The following is a 14,288-nucleotide window of genomic DNA, read 5'->3' as shown; positions in this document are numbered from 1 at the left end:
GATGTATTTCCTCAGCGACCAGCACGGATCAGCTCCAGGCATGACGAAGCGGATATCGTCCTCTTTTGGAAGGCCAAACAAAGTAGTTTCACTTTCACAATGAAATGCACAGCGCCTACACAACATGGCGGCGGCACGTGACGTAGACGTGGGGGCATGTTAGAACGAGCCATTTTAGGTAGGCGTGTGATTGACTCTTAACTTTTATAAAGAATATCTCTTTGGATTTGAGACTTTAGTCTTTGCAACTTTACAGATCTTCTTTACGCACCAAGAGCTTGTAACACTTCAAAGAGAAAGGAAAAATTGAAATCGCATCATATGACCCCTTTAAGAGAAATATTAATAATCAATTGTTGACATATAGTAATAGTAGAGCTATAGCCTAAATTGAATGTTCATAATGAGATATTTGACTTGTGATCACAGACTGTTATCTTGGCAAATCTGAACATAGTTTGGGAGATTAGTGAGATCTCTTCAGAAACTCCAGAGGATACACATTTGGGACTTTTTCTAAAGGGAAACATTAGCAAGAGACATATACTAAGGTCAAAAGACAAAATGTCCGTTTAATTATATAAAAGTGATTTTTCTTTCATATGGGCATAACCTTCAATACTGCATGTTCATGCTAATCAAATAATTAATATATACATAGAACATAAAAAAACAAACAAACAAACAAACAAACAAGCAAAAAAACAAACAGCTTTTTAAAATTTATTTATTTTATTTCCTTAAGCTGTAATAGCCAGATAAAATGCATGCAGAGGCTTAATAAAGTCTTCCTTGGGGGTCCAGAGGTTGCAGCAGTGATAACACCTGACCCTTCCCCCATACATTTTTACAATTACATGCATGCATAACACTCACAACACACACCTCTCCATTATCACCCCCAGTACTGCTCGTTAACATTTGAATGTTCAGCAGGAAGGCTGAACGACTTCTAAACTACTTGCTACTGGTCTGCCGGTGTCTACTGTATGTGTGAGATTGATGGCAGAGGGGCAGAGGTGGGCACTCCCAGCCTCTTGAGAGCTTTGCAGGGGGTGTAGGGTGAAGGGTTAGCCAGCAGACCTCTGCAGCCCATTTAGTCTCACTGCTCAGCCTGATTTAGTACCGTCCAGCCCCCACAGATGGCACAGAGAGACACACACAGAGAGTCAAGGCTGTGGAAGTGCAACACTTGTGTGACAAATGGAGCCCAGACCAGCATCATGCCACAGACACACTCTTAATCAGGCAGTGTGTGTGTGTGTGTGTGTGTGTGGGTCTGGAGCCTTTGAGTCCGACTGCTTGACACCCAGACTGCATAACTCGCTCTGTCATAATGTCATGCTGAATTCTGTGCGATACTGTTTAGTATAATTTATTTGGACAGTTTCATATTTCCAAGGGAAATGTCCATCAGTACACAAATTAAATACTCCAGATAAATTTGATTTTGAATAAATATTGGTATAGTTCTTTGGCAGAAAGGGCAGTTTTGTTTATGCCTAATCGTGAAAACCTGTACTCCACACTCAATTCCATCATGGGAAATATTTTTTTGTCACGACCTGTTAGTGAAATCGCGTGCATAGAGGGTGTGTTATTTGTGTTGAACATTATGATTCAGCGATTTAATGTTCATCGTTCTGAGAGAGTGAGAGACTCAACCAGGCTCGGACAAGCCCGACCCCTCCTGCTTCTGATACCAACTGCTCTGGCATGTAAACCTTCAAAACACTTCACACAGCTGAACACAATAAACGATCCATAATTACACTCCTCTGCAGACGACGAGTCCTCCATTATTTATTTCTTTGGATAGTCACTTCCTAGAGAGTATTTAGAGAGCAGATGTGATAAAGTATAAATTCATAATTAATTTAAACAGTTTTTGTCTGTGCCATATTTTTGTCTATTCCCTACATTACTGTAAAAAAGATAGATAGATAGATAGATAGATGATAGATAGACAGAGACAGACAGACAAACAGACAGATAGTGAAATATCTGTCTCAGTGGGAGGTCCAATGTTGGCAGCAGTTTTAATCTTACAACATGAATATTGGCCAATAAAAATAAGGATGAGTGTTTTTGTTCTGATTACACATTGATGTAAAGTGTCATGATTCTGGGTCAATGAGCTGTAACTACGGTCAACCATCCTCTGAATGTGTGATGTCCCTGAAGACACAGCCCTGCACACATCCTCCGAACAGTCAGACCCCCTTAAACATTAAACAGTCCTGTTTGTTTCTTCAGTTTCTACTCCATCTACTAACACCATTCTCCTCAGAACTTGTGTTTATATCCCAACAGGAAGCTGCAGATAGGATGTGTATATGGTTTAAGACTATGGCACAAGAATGGGAGATTTTTGTTGACACTTACATTAATTATGAATGTACTGAGCTATCACCGTGGCTCAGATAGACATAATCATATTCATAGTTGCTGCCGTAGGTAATTTCCAGAGGGATATGTCAGCGTCCTTGCGAACCAACAGATTGAAGACAGGAAATGACATTCGCGCTCATTATTTATTGACTCATTGCCATGAAATTTATATGCGAAATAATTTTCATTTTTTAGAGATTCTAGGATCTCATTCTCCTGGAAAATTTAATATATTCTCTCTCAGTCCGGTTGTCTGACTCAGGTGACATCTTCCCGCTCACCTTAGCTGCTCTTATCTGGTTCTGATAATAGCCGTCTGTGCTGGGGATGTTCTGCTCAGCGCTCATAACCTGTTGTTTGCTGAAGGACGTGTGTCTGTTGTTTCTAGAGATCAGAGACTGAAACTAATTAGACATTAAGCTATTAATCCACATCAGTACACCGTTCCTGACTGACATTCATAATGTCGCTCTTATTCACATCAGAATCAGATCTTCTTCTCTTGTCAAGTCAAAAAGGAGTTTTTTTAATTAAAAAATATATATATATTTTTTAGAAAATACTGGATCAACAGTATACCTCTTTGATTTAATTGAATACAAAAATGGTTAAAAATATAACCATCTGCATACAACAGATCAATAACCTATTCAATAGTGTCCTATTCAATAACCAAATGTACTCCAGTTTAAGTAGACAAAAATATCAGTGTTTAAGATGATTAATTGTCATTATTTTCAATACAAACACTCCCCCTTTCTATGCAAATTTGATTTTGCTTCATATAATAAATAAATAACATAATAAATAATTTCAATAAATAAATAATAAAAAAACAGTGAAGAAATATATTTTTTAAATATAAATATATTTAGTTTCAACCTTAAAATCTTCAAAATATATTTCAGCGGCAGGAAAATGCATTTCCAATTTCACAGTAGCTTACATTTAGGCTAAATGAAAATGTGGATGGAATAGCTCACTAGAGATCAAAACTAGATTTATAATGATTTAATAATATTACATTTTTTAATACATTGTAATATTGTAATTAAAGAAAAGAAGTTCACCCAATAATCAAAATTATATCATAATTTACTCACTCTCATGTAATACCAAACCTTTATGAATTTTTTTCTTCTGTGAAACAAAACAAAAGATATATATTTTAAAAATGTAACCAACCAGTTTTGGTGTCCAGTGACTTCCAATGTAAGGGCAAAACCACTGAAACATTTCTCCAAATATTTTCTTTAATGTTCCATAGAAGAAAGAAATTCATACAGGTTTGGAATGACATGAGGGTGAATAAATAATGACATATTTTTCATTTTTAGGTTAACTATCTCTTTAAGAGGAGTTGACTTCATACATTGGCAAAAATAACAGCCAGGCCAATTCATTGCAAAAACAGCTCAGAAAATTACAATGACATTCAGACTTTTTAAGTGAGACTGAAGTGTACTTTTAAGTCACTGTATATCTCATCTATGTGTTGTATCATCATAGAGATGCTACTGTACATCTATTCTGTGAGAGGAAGTAGTGAGCAGATGATGGGGGAATGTTTTGTGTATTTCGTATATTATGACGTCAAGGGTGTGTGTGTCTGTGTTACTTTAGATGAGTGGGCATATTTTATTTGCCCTGCTTGTAGCAAGCAGTAACCAGCCTCGATTACATTTAGTCTCATTAACACACATGCAAACACACACGTGCTGTTCTGCTCTGCACAGATCCACTCCAATCTGCAACAAGCCTCAACAAGCTTTCTCAGTACCAGTTGATGCAGCTAAAGTCTGCTGTTAGGGTGTGAAAGTGTGTGACAGTGTTTATGAATATGCTTCTTGTGCTTGCGTTGTGCAAGTGTGTGTGAGTGTATTACGGTTGAAATAGACTAAAATGTGAGCTGGGCTGAATTTGATCCTCAGTCATACAATGTGTCATGTGAGACCCACAAAAGGAGAATGAAAGAAAAACTCATTGGTAAGAAAGTTTAAATGAATAGTAGGAATAGAAAAAAAAAAGCATAATATATTTAAATATATTTTCAATACCTTTGATATATATATATTTATATATATATATATATATATATACTCAAAAATGTGTTTAAGACATTGAAACACATTTTGTAAAGTATTTTTGGATTTCAATATTTAATATAAATACATTTTCATTCTGAAAAATATATTTCCTTAAGTGTGCTTAAAATATTTTACAGCATACAGTATTTATCATATATTTTAAATATATTTTGGTATATCCAGTAAAAATCTGTATGGGGGGACTGTCAACGTCCAAAAAAGACAATAAATCACCATAAAACTGATGGCTGACTAATATACAATCAGGTTTGAATTGTATTTGTAATTGTATATGAATTATATATGAATTGTATTTCAAATGCACAGCATAAATGAGTACACCCCATCTGAACAAATACAAAAGATGTATTTTCTTAATGATCACTAATACAATTCATGGAAAGACGGCAAAATTGAAATCAAGCTTTCTCAGTACCAGTTGATGCAGCTAAAGTCTGCTGTTAGGGTGTGAAAGTGTGTGACAGTGTTTATGAATATGCTTCTTGTGCTTGCGTTGTGCAAGTGTGTGTGAGTGTATTACGGTTGAAATAGACTAAAATGTGAGCTGGGCTGAATTTGATCCTCAGTCATACAATGTGTCATGTGAGACCCACAAAAGGAGAATGAAAGAAAAACTCATTGGTAAGAAAGTTTAAATGAATAGAAATGGATTAAAGGGGTCCTATTATGCTCTTTTACAAAGTCTTGATTTTGTTTTGGGGGTGTACTATGCTCGCATGCTTGGTTTATTATTATTTATTATTAATTATTATCACGCATTATTTTTCACATAATTTACATTATGCTCAGGGACAGAGTTAAAAAATAAATTGCAACCACTGTTTCCTGACATCATCCGCTTTCGGAAGCCCAAGCAATGACGTTTGGGCATGGAGGTGAAAAAAACAGCATTTCAGGCGGTCGCGTCCCGGACGAGAAGCACAGTCACACTGACTAAAATTAAAAAAGTGAAAAAGCATAATAGGACCCCTTTAAACTTAATAAAAAGAGAAATATATGTCATTAATAACTGTAAAAAAAGTAAATTAACCAATTTTGTTATTAAGGATTGCAGAAGCGAGTACACCCTAGATTTAATTAAAACAAAAAAGTGTAATATTCTAGTCTTTAATTTGTCCTCAATAATTTTAAGTATACTGCTCTGACCCTTCTTGGCAAGAAGTGTCCAAGTTCATGACAAATCGTCACAAATCTGTCCTGTTTTACTCCTAGATGATGACCTCCTTAAACTCCCTGATCTCTAATAGAGAGTGTTGCACAACTCATCTCTACAGCAGTCACGTAGCTAAGTCAGGCAGGCCCACCCAGTCAGTTGCTTCACAAGGTAGCCTAATCATTGTGAATTCTGTTGCAATAATCACAATACTTGACCTATACAAAATAAATTGTGTTGTTTCTTAATTCTTGTTTGCCATATAATGATGAAGATAAGTTTGCAAACAGCCCCTTGCCACTTAGCTACAGCAGAGATCGCTGGATGCCGTTATACACGCCTTTGTCCATATTAGGGTTTTACTGGCACGTCACATTACTTCTATGAGTCCGTTTTGTACTTTCTGCGAGAGAGAGCGCCCCCGGCTTCGAGTATGAATGAAATGTCCCCGCATATTCTACGCTCAAGCAGCTGAACAGCTCTGACTTTCTGTGCGAGAGAGCGCCCTCCGGCTTCGAATATGAATGAAACGTCCCCCGCATATTCCACGCTCACGCAGCTGAACAGCTCTGCTAGTGCTAACGTTAATTCACATATTTCTCCATCATCACCAGCAGCGCTCCATTCTCCAGCGTCTACCTCCCCTACACGCCAGTGTACAGGTACATGAATCTACATTTTCCTACTATGTATTGCCTAGTCACTGTTGTTTATTTCGTTTATGTGGCCGCTAAGCCAGACTATGACCAAGCATGGTTACATATTGTCCACTACTGTACTACTAGCTACTGTCCTGCTGATTTGATGCTGTCCGTCTGTCAGATGCGCGCGCACATGTGGTGTGGCCGCCGTGCTCATACTGTTTTTATCGTTATGTTCTTAACACTGCTTATAATGACATACAGGCTTATGCTCTGATTAAACGGTGATGTGTATTCAAGCAGGTGTAACTGTTAGTTGTGTTGGCCTATTTTGATTACAGATGCATGTTAGGCTAGGCCCACCCAATTTTCTCTGGGCCCACCCACATTGTAATTCCTGGCTACGCTAGTGCTCTACAGTATCCCTCACAGGTGCTCAAAGGTGTTAAGACTGAATTAAATACTTGTCCACTGAAGGATTTTCACCTTGGGAGAATACATATAGTCATTGTCATGAAAAAATGCCTAATAATGCAGGAAATGTGGAGAGGGTAGCATCTTCTGTTTCAATTTTTTTCAATTACATCACACAGTGGTGTGTGTATTCATGACAGCATTGATAAAGCATAACTCCCTCACATGTTCAGCACTCATACATCCCTAAATAAGAGCTTTACTACGACCAAACTTAATTGTGGGAACCAGGCACTTCTCACTGTACTCCTCCTCTAGCAACACCATAACATTTTGGATGCCGTTAGATCCGAAATGATTGACTTGGTCTCATGAGACCAGATTATGGATTCCCAGAGGTCTACATTTTGTAAATATCGGCCTTGGAAAAGGCTAAATGAGTTTATTGTACTTTGGCTACAGTAGGTAGTTCCAGTGTGGACAACAACCATGCATGTCACTTCTGCAGGCTGCATCTTGTGTGAGATAAACAGCCAATCTTTTCATAGCTTTTTCCAGCTTGGTATTTCTTCTGAACTTTTTCTAGCCAAAAAAAGAAAAAAAAAGAAAAATTGCTTCAACATACTTACCTGTTGAACAAAAACTGCCTTAAACTTACACCAGAATTAATTTTTCTTTTATTTAGTTTTATTTAATAACTTTCAGGTGGGTTTATTAATTTTTGCAACACAGCATTTTATTAACTTGATAAGAAAATCTTATTTTCCTATAATAATTTTTGCATGCTTCTTTGGTAATTAATTAAGCAGACTTGCTGGAACAGTATATCTCTAAAGAGACCTAACATGTCTTCTAAGCAAAGAGTAATTGCTGAATTTGTTAAGTTTCAGAGGGGGTGTACTCATTTATGGTGTGCACTGTGTATGTTTTAATTTAACTTAATTTAAATGATATTACTTCATTTTAGCCTGTTTTTCACATTCAGCTATTGCATAACTTTGTACGACTTGAAATATAATACATGAGTCATATGGACTATGTGAATACTTTTATGGTGCTTTTGTAGAGCTTGACAGCCCTTGGTCACATACTGCTTTTGTTGTGGAAAAAAAAGCATTTGTATTCCACAAAAGAAACACACATGAAGATTGGAGACGGCGACAGGGGTTCTCCTGATAGACGCATCAGAAGATTTGTACGTCCCCTGCAGGGCAGGAACAGTAACATATGTCACACATTTGCTGTGTGTATGTGTGAGATAAGAACTTCGTTTTAGTAGCCTGTTTGGTAACGCTGAGCTATAAACCCTGATTGGAGAGAATTGCCTTTAAATGACTGAATAAATCTATGTTAAACAGAGGTTTGTGGACAGCTCGGACTTCACATTATATGTAATAGGATTTTAGAAACAGGTTCTCGGCAAGGTCATAAATCACTTTGCGTATGGGTGCAATATGTGATAAAGAGAGTGGCTGGTTTTTCAAGGTTAATTTTCAGGCTAACACCTCTCTGTTTGCTCTGGCGCGATACTGTGGGCAAATATGTTGTCTCGAGGTGAAGAAATTATTAACATAATGAAGGAAGCAAAGAAATAACATGGAAACAGAATAGAATCATTAAAGAATTAAAGAACATTCTCAGATGTGAAAGAGCTCATAATAGTGCCTCTCTGTCGCCTCAATGGCTGCGTCTTGCATGTTAAAGGCGGCACTGCTCGGAGACGTGCTCTTTTGTCTTGACTTTGCTTTTGTAAATGAGGTAATGTTGAAGTGGGGATTTGTGAGGGGATTTGGGGTGATGGGACGCCTGTGAGGGCAGAGCTGAAGGGAAGTGATGAATATTAAACTGCTGAATGAATGAAAGAATGAGACAGAAAGATGTTCCAGGGGTCATTCAAGTCTCATAGCATTGTCAGTGTGTCATCTGTCTCTTTTGCTCACATTTCCTTTGGCACAGAGTCAAAACGAGGAGAAAGTCAACACGTTCAATTCACACCATTGCATTACTGGCATTTTCTGAGGAACGGATCGCAAGTATTAGTGTCACATAGTGTAGAGCAAAGATTAAAACTTAAAATGAAGGGTTTGTTCAGGTCTGTGACCCTCTCTGTGATATGAACATCAATAAAACCTCAAATAATGTGACTTAAGTGAAGTGAAGTGACATGTGGCCAAGTATGGTGACCCATACTCGGAATTAGTGCTTTGCATTTACCCATCCAAAGTGCACACACACAGCAGTGAACACACATACACCGTGAACACACACCCGGAGCAGTGGGCAGCCATTTATGCTGTGGCACCCGGGGAGCAGTTGGGGGTTCGGTGCCTTGCTCAAGGGCACCTCAGTCGTGGTATTGAAGGTGGAAGAGAGCGCTGTACATTCACTCCCCCCACCTACAATCCCTGCCGGTACGAGACTCGAACCCACAACCTTTGGGTTATGAGTCCGACTCTCTAACCATTAGGCCACGACTTCCCCGTAAAGGCCACGACTTCCCCGTTAAGGAGAGGTGTGCTGTTTTTAACTTTTTTTAACATCACTTTTCTTTGATTATATTGCCTAAGCTGGTTGGCTGGTTTCCCAGCCTGGTCATAGCTGGTTTGCAGGCTGGTTTTAGAGCGGTATTGACCACTTCTTTAGCTGTTCAGGCTGGTCTTAGCTGGTTAGGCTGGTAGACCAGCTCACCAACCAGCTAAAACCAGCTGAACACCAGTTTGGCCAAGCTGGGAGACCAGCTAAAATCAGCTACTTCTAATCAGCTACAGCTTAGGGTGGTTTTAGCTCTTTTTCTTTATATAGTCAAACTTTGCATATGGTGGACGAAAAAAATAATAAAAAAATATCTCTGATTTATTTCAAAGGACGGCTTGATACATTAAAACTGAAATATCATATAATAATTAAAATATCTTTTAATGATTGAAACAATAATACTAAATGTTAAATAAAAGAAAAAAAAGGTTTTTAGTAAATATATTGTCTGTTATTCTGTGGATTGTTCTCCCTCATCGACTATTTTGCTTTAATAAGAAACTACAAAAACCAACAGAGCCCATTCTAATCAGTGATACTGTCTACACTGAATGTGGTGTTTCTTCACACGTCTGTAAGACAAAGAGGCATCATTTTGTGTATGAAAACGTGTATGATACAGTATCTTAGTCGATGCTACTCTCAACAAGCTCTGATTTCTGAAAAAGACGCACAATATACAGAAATTGCAATGCGGCTGATCATGCTGTGCTCATTTACAGTAATTAAATTTAAACACAATACAGCATTTGAATTTTAGACGTTTATCTAAAATATCAGGCTATCACTAGCAAGCAAGCACAAGGAGTGACTGCTTCTAATGAATAATGGAAAAAAAAAAATTCGTTAGAAGCAGACACTACTTGTGCTTGCTTGCTGGTGATAGCCTGACATTTTAGATAAACATCTAAAATTCCAACGGCTCTGTAATCTAGAAAGGAGTAACTGCTTCTAAAATTTTTTTTCTATTATGTGTTTTGAAGTTAATATTTGTGCCTTTCTGAATAAGGTATTCAGCTTCAGGTACATCCCTAACCGCCATTCAGAAACCAAACCATCTTCTACTAGAGCAACTACACTCATAAAAATAAAGGTGCTTCAAAAGGTTCTTCACAGCGATGCCATAGAAGAACCATTTTTGGTTTCACAAAGAACCATTCAGTCAAAGGTTCTTTAAAGAACCATCTCGTTCTTACCTTCTTATAATCTAAAGAACCTTCTTTCGCCACAAAGAAACTTTTGTGAAACAGAAAGGTTCTTCAGATGTTAAAGGTTCTTTATGGAACCATCTAGACAAAAAGGTTCTACTATGGAATTGTGAAGCACCTTTATTTTTAAGAGTGTAGCCACTAATAAGAGTGTCAGATCCACCAGAGTGTGTACAAATCTAGACTTTTCTGGAAAGTACAACTCCTCCTTTTGACTGACTCTAGAAAGTTTTACTGCAGGAAATACAGCTTGGGCTGTGTTGTGTCACAAATGGCTTAAGTGTGTGTCAGCGTTTGTAAGTCACTTTTATGAATATGCCGTGGATCCGAAAAGCTGTGGTTTCTGCTGCCGTGGAGATGGGGACAGTTTAGATAAATACATGTATTTTCTTTTCTCGTGTCTCAGTGGCCTGACTGACTGAAGCAAGCGGGCCAGACAGTGTCAGACTCTTGGAGAGAGAATATTACGCCTGTCTTCTCAGTGTGTGTGTTATAAAGTTGTAAGCTGATGGGGACACGTTCATTGCTCTGACCTCATTAGCCTCTGCGTAATTAACTTTAACATTTCAGCGCTGCAAACACGCACGCGCTCCGCAGCTGACATGTGTGATCCATATTTTGTAAGCCGTTTGTAAATCAAGCTTGTTATTCCAAGCAATTTTTGGGTTGCATGCTGAATGTTTGCCAACTGTTTTTTATCTGGGTTTTGGAGTGGAATTACGGAGAAAGAGGCCACTTTAACACTTGCGTGTATCTGTGTTATCATGTTGTAAGATTGTGAAAATGGCTACGGTTACAGTGAGAATGATAGTTAGCAATGTTAGCATTAGCTATTATGTTGCAATTGATATTTTTTTGCCAAAAAATATCTTTTAGAGATTAGCTCAGATTCTGTAATGCTATCATTGTGTGTGTGTGTGTGTGTGTGCATTCATCTGTCTGTGTGGGTGTGATAGAGACATGTTTACACCTGAGATGATTATAACACACCTGTAGGGGAGCGGTTGGAGAAATATTATGGGTGTTTTCACATTAGAGCTTTTGTATGGATCCAAGTCCATTTGACATCAAACATCAGTTCTTTCAGTAAATAGTAAATATGAAAGCTGTTTTTTTAAATTCTGCTGTTCACAAAGGAACTATACATGCTTGAAAATGGATATCTGGGGTGCGGTTCATGCGGATTTGTGTACTCCAACTGCTATTTATGACAGCCTTCAATTTAGGTATAATCAGGATGGGAAGTTAACTCTTCATCCAAAGCGACACATACATTTAGTGTGTGTGTACTACCGACGTTTAAACTATACTCACTTGATGGAGGGCAAACACAGGCGGTTGACATGTATGCACTAGAAAGTTTCATCTTTGTCCATTGTCTGCATTATTTGTCCAGAAATTATGACTAAAATGTATTTGTACTTATTTAAACTAGAGTAGAGGGTTATCTCTAAACCAGCTCGTCAGTGCTGGTGTTGTGGTCTCCAGTAGTTTGTTGTTGTTCCATCTCATCTGTTTCTTTTTCAGCTATGACCACCTTCTGTCAAAATAATCAGTGCAAAATATTCAAGGCACATATGCAATCCTAGACTACAGAATATGCGTTTAGAAAAATAAAGCAGCGCACATATGGGATGCGTGTACATTGTTGATTACGAAATTTGCCACACACATAGTATAATCTACATTACGTTTAAAAATGTATCAGTTCATTTGCATTTCCTGGGAATCAAACCCATGACCTTGCCATTGTTAGCACCATGCTCTACTGTTTGAACTACAGGAATAGGTATCAGTATGGTATTACTGTAAAAATCTATACAAATTAATTTGAACTGAAATATATAACATTAACAGAGGATAAAAATGAGTTTAACTTAATAAAATGTCAATATTTTTCTGAAATAATTTTAATAATTTGACTTGGCTTCAGTACATTGTGACAACATAAAAGCTAATTATTAGCAAGTTATCATCCATTATATTTTTCTCACACAATGGGTCATAATATTTTGGCATTAAACAATGTTTAAAAACCTCTTGCTTAATAAACAGTTTGGTTAATTTTATTATTTATTCAGGTACCAATAAGAGTGCAGTACACGCAGCTCCTTTTTACCACATTTAAATCTACTCTTCAGAATTTTGCCAGAAACCTGCACAGAAAATGTCCAAAAAATAAATAAATAAATAAAATAATAAAAAAAGCTTTTCAGGACAGATGATCAATACCACTTTCAGGAAATGTGTGTGTGTGAGTGAATTATGATCTCTGTACATCACACTCTGTCAGTGCCTAATGCACCCTGACACCCACACATCCATACTGATCTCTTTATCAGCGCGAGAGAGACAGAGAGAGATCATTGTGGGTTTTTCTCGAGAGAATTGAGGCTCTATTGTGGGTTTAAATCGACGTTGTTTGGACCCCTGAGAGTTTTTTAACCCCCACACAAAGTGACTCTCATTAGCATATGAATGGGAGGGTGGCAGGGTCTCTTTATGGACTGTTTGCAAAGATCCCAGCCACCCTCCCATTCATATGCTAATGAGAGTCACTTTGTGTGGGGGTTAAAAAACTCTCAGGGGTCCAAACAACGTCGATTTAAACCCACAATCCCAACTCTGAACACTGGCCTGCTGGCACTCACATGGCTCTGTATGAGAATGTGCCCCAGTATTCACACAACCGTATTTGTTCACTATTACGTTTCCTCCCCTCAGCAGCAGGACTGTCCTTCGTTCTCTGTGTGTTTGTAGGAGGTGAAGGTTAAATATGTTTTGTTTTGTAAAAGGTCAGAGTGTAAAACATAAAGGTCTTCTCTTTGCCAGGGACATCTGGTTGCTAGGTGAATAGACCTGCAGCTAGAAACAGTCGTCTGCTGGTTTAGCCTGTAATGGCTCCAGAATTAGATGCAAGTTCAAACATTCATACATCAAAAGACCTGAAATTTATGTTCCCTATGGTGAACCACAGTATCACTTATACGCCCTAGAGCTTAAAACGGGAGAAATGGGAATTTACACCCATTAAACCCATGTATTATAGACCTGTTTCAAAACAGGGTGAGCTGCTTTCCTAGACATTTTGGCACAAAATGGCATAGTTGGAATCGACAGTTTTGGTACGCTTTCTCAAAGTGAAGAACTCAGAATTCAGTGAAGAACACAAATGACTCTTTGATTTAAAGTAGTTTAAAGCCAGATGAAACAAACAGGAGAAACACTGCACGATGATGCAGTCAGAAGGTTTTTCATTTACCATGGATTTACTGAAGTAACACTGCCTACACCATGGTATTGTGGCAGAAATGTGGGATATTAATATTGAATTTTATTATATTATTAATTTAGACATGTATTATTAAAAGAGTAATGGAATATAATTACAACATATTTGTGATTAAGCTATGGTGTGTGTGCATTTATACTAGATGCATTTAGACTAGTTTTTCATACAAATACCTAAAAACCATATAGTTACACTTTTACCATGGTATTGGGGCGCTATATATGTGGTTTTAACTGTGGTTATCATGATCTAAATGTATGCAACTATAGAAGACCAATGGTTAACTTTAATACAACTCAAACAGTCAGAATAAAATAATAAAAAAATAGAATTAAATTTCACCATATAGAAATGAGGTTGTTACAATTTTTACAGATCTTACTGTTTTTGATAATGAACATACATTTACATCTGCATAATAACTCAAGCTATTACTGTCAACTCAAGCTAATGTCAAATGTGCGTTTAGTACTATTAATATTGCAGCCAGCACTGCAAATTGTGCTGAAGATATGCGCCATCAAAGTCATGCAACACAAACCTGTT

The sequence above is a fragment of the Sinocyclocheilus anshuiensis genome, unplaced genomic scaffold (genome assembly GCF_001515605.1).
Source record: "Sinocyclocheilus anshuiensis isolate Anshui unplaced genomic scaffold, SAMN03320099.WGS_v1.1 scaffold1131, whole genome shotgun sequence".
In the NCBI taxonomy this organism is placed as follows: Eukaryota; Metazoa; Chordata; class Actinopteri; order Cypriniformes; family Cyprinidae; genus Sinocyclocheilus; species Sinocyclocheilus anshuiensis.
The sequence above is the reverse complement of the archived record's forward strand: the minus strand, read 5'-3'. Positions refer to the sequence as shown.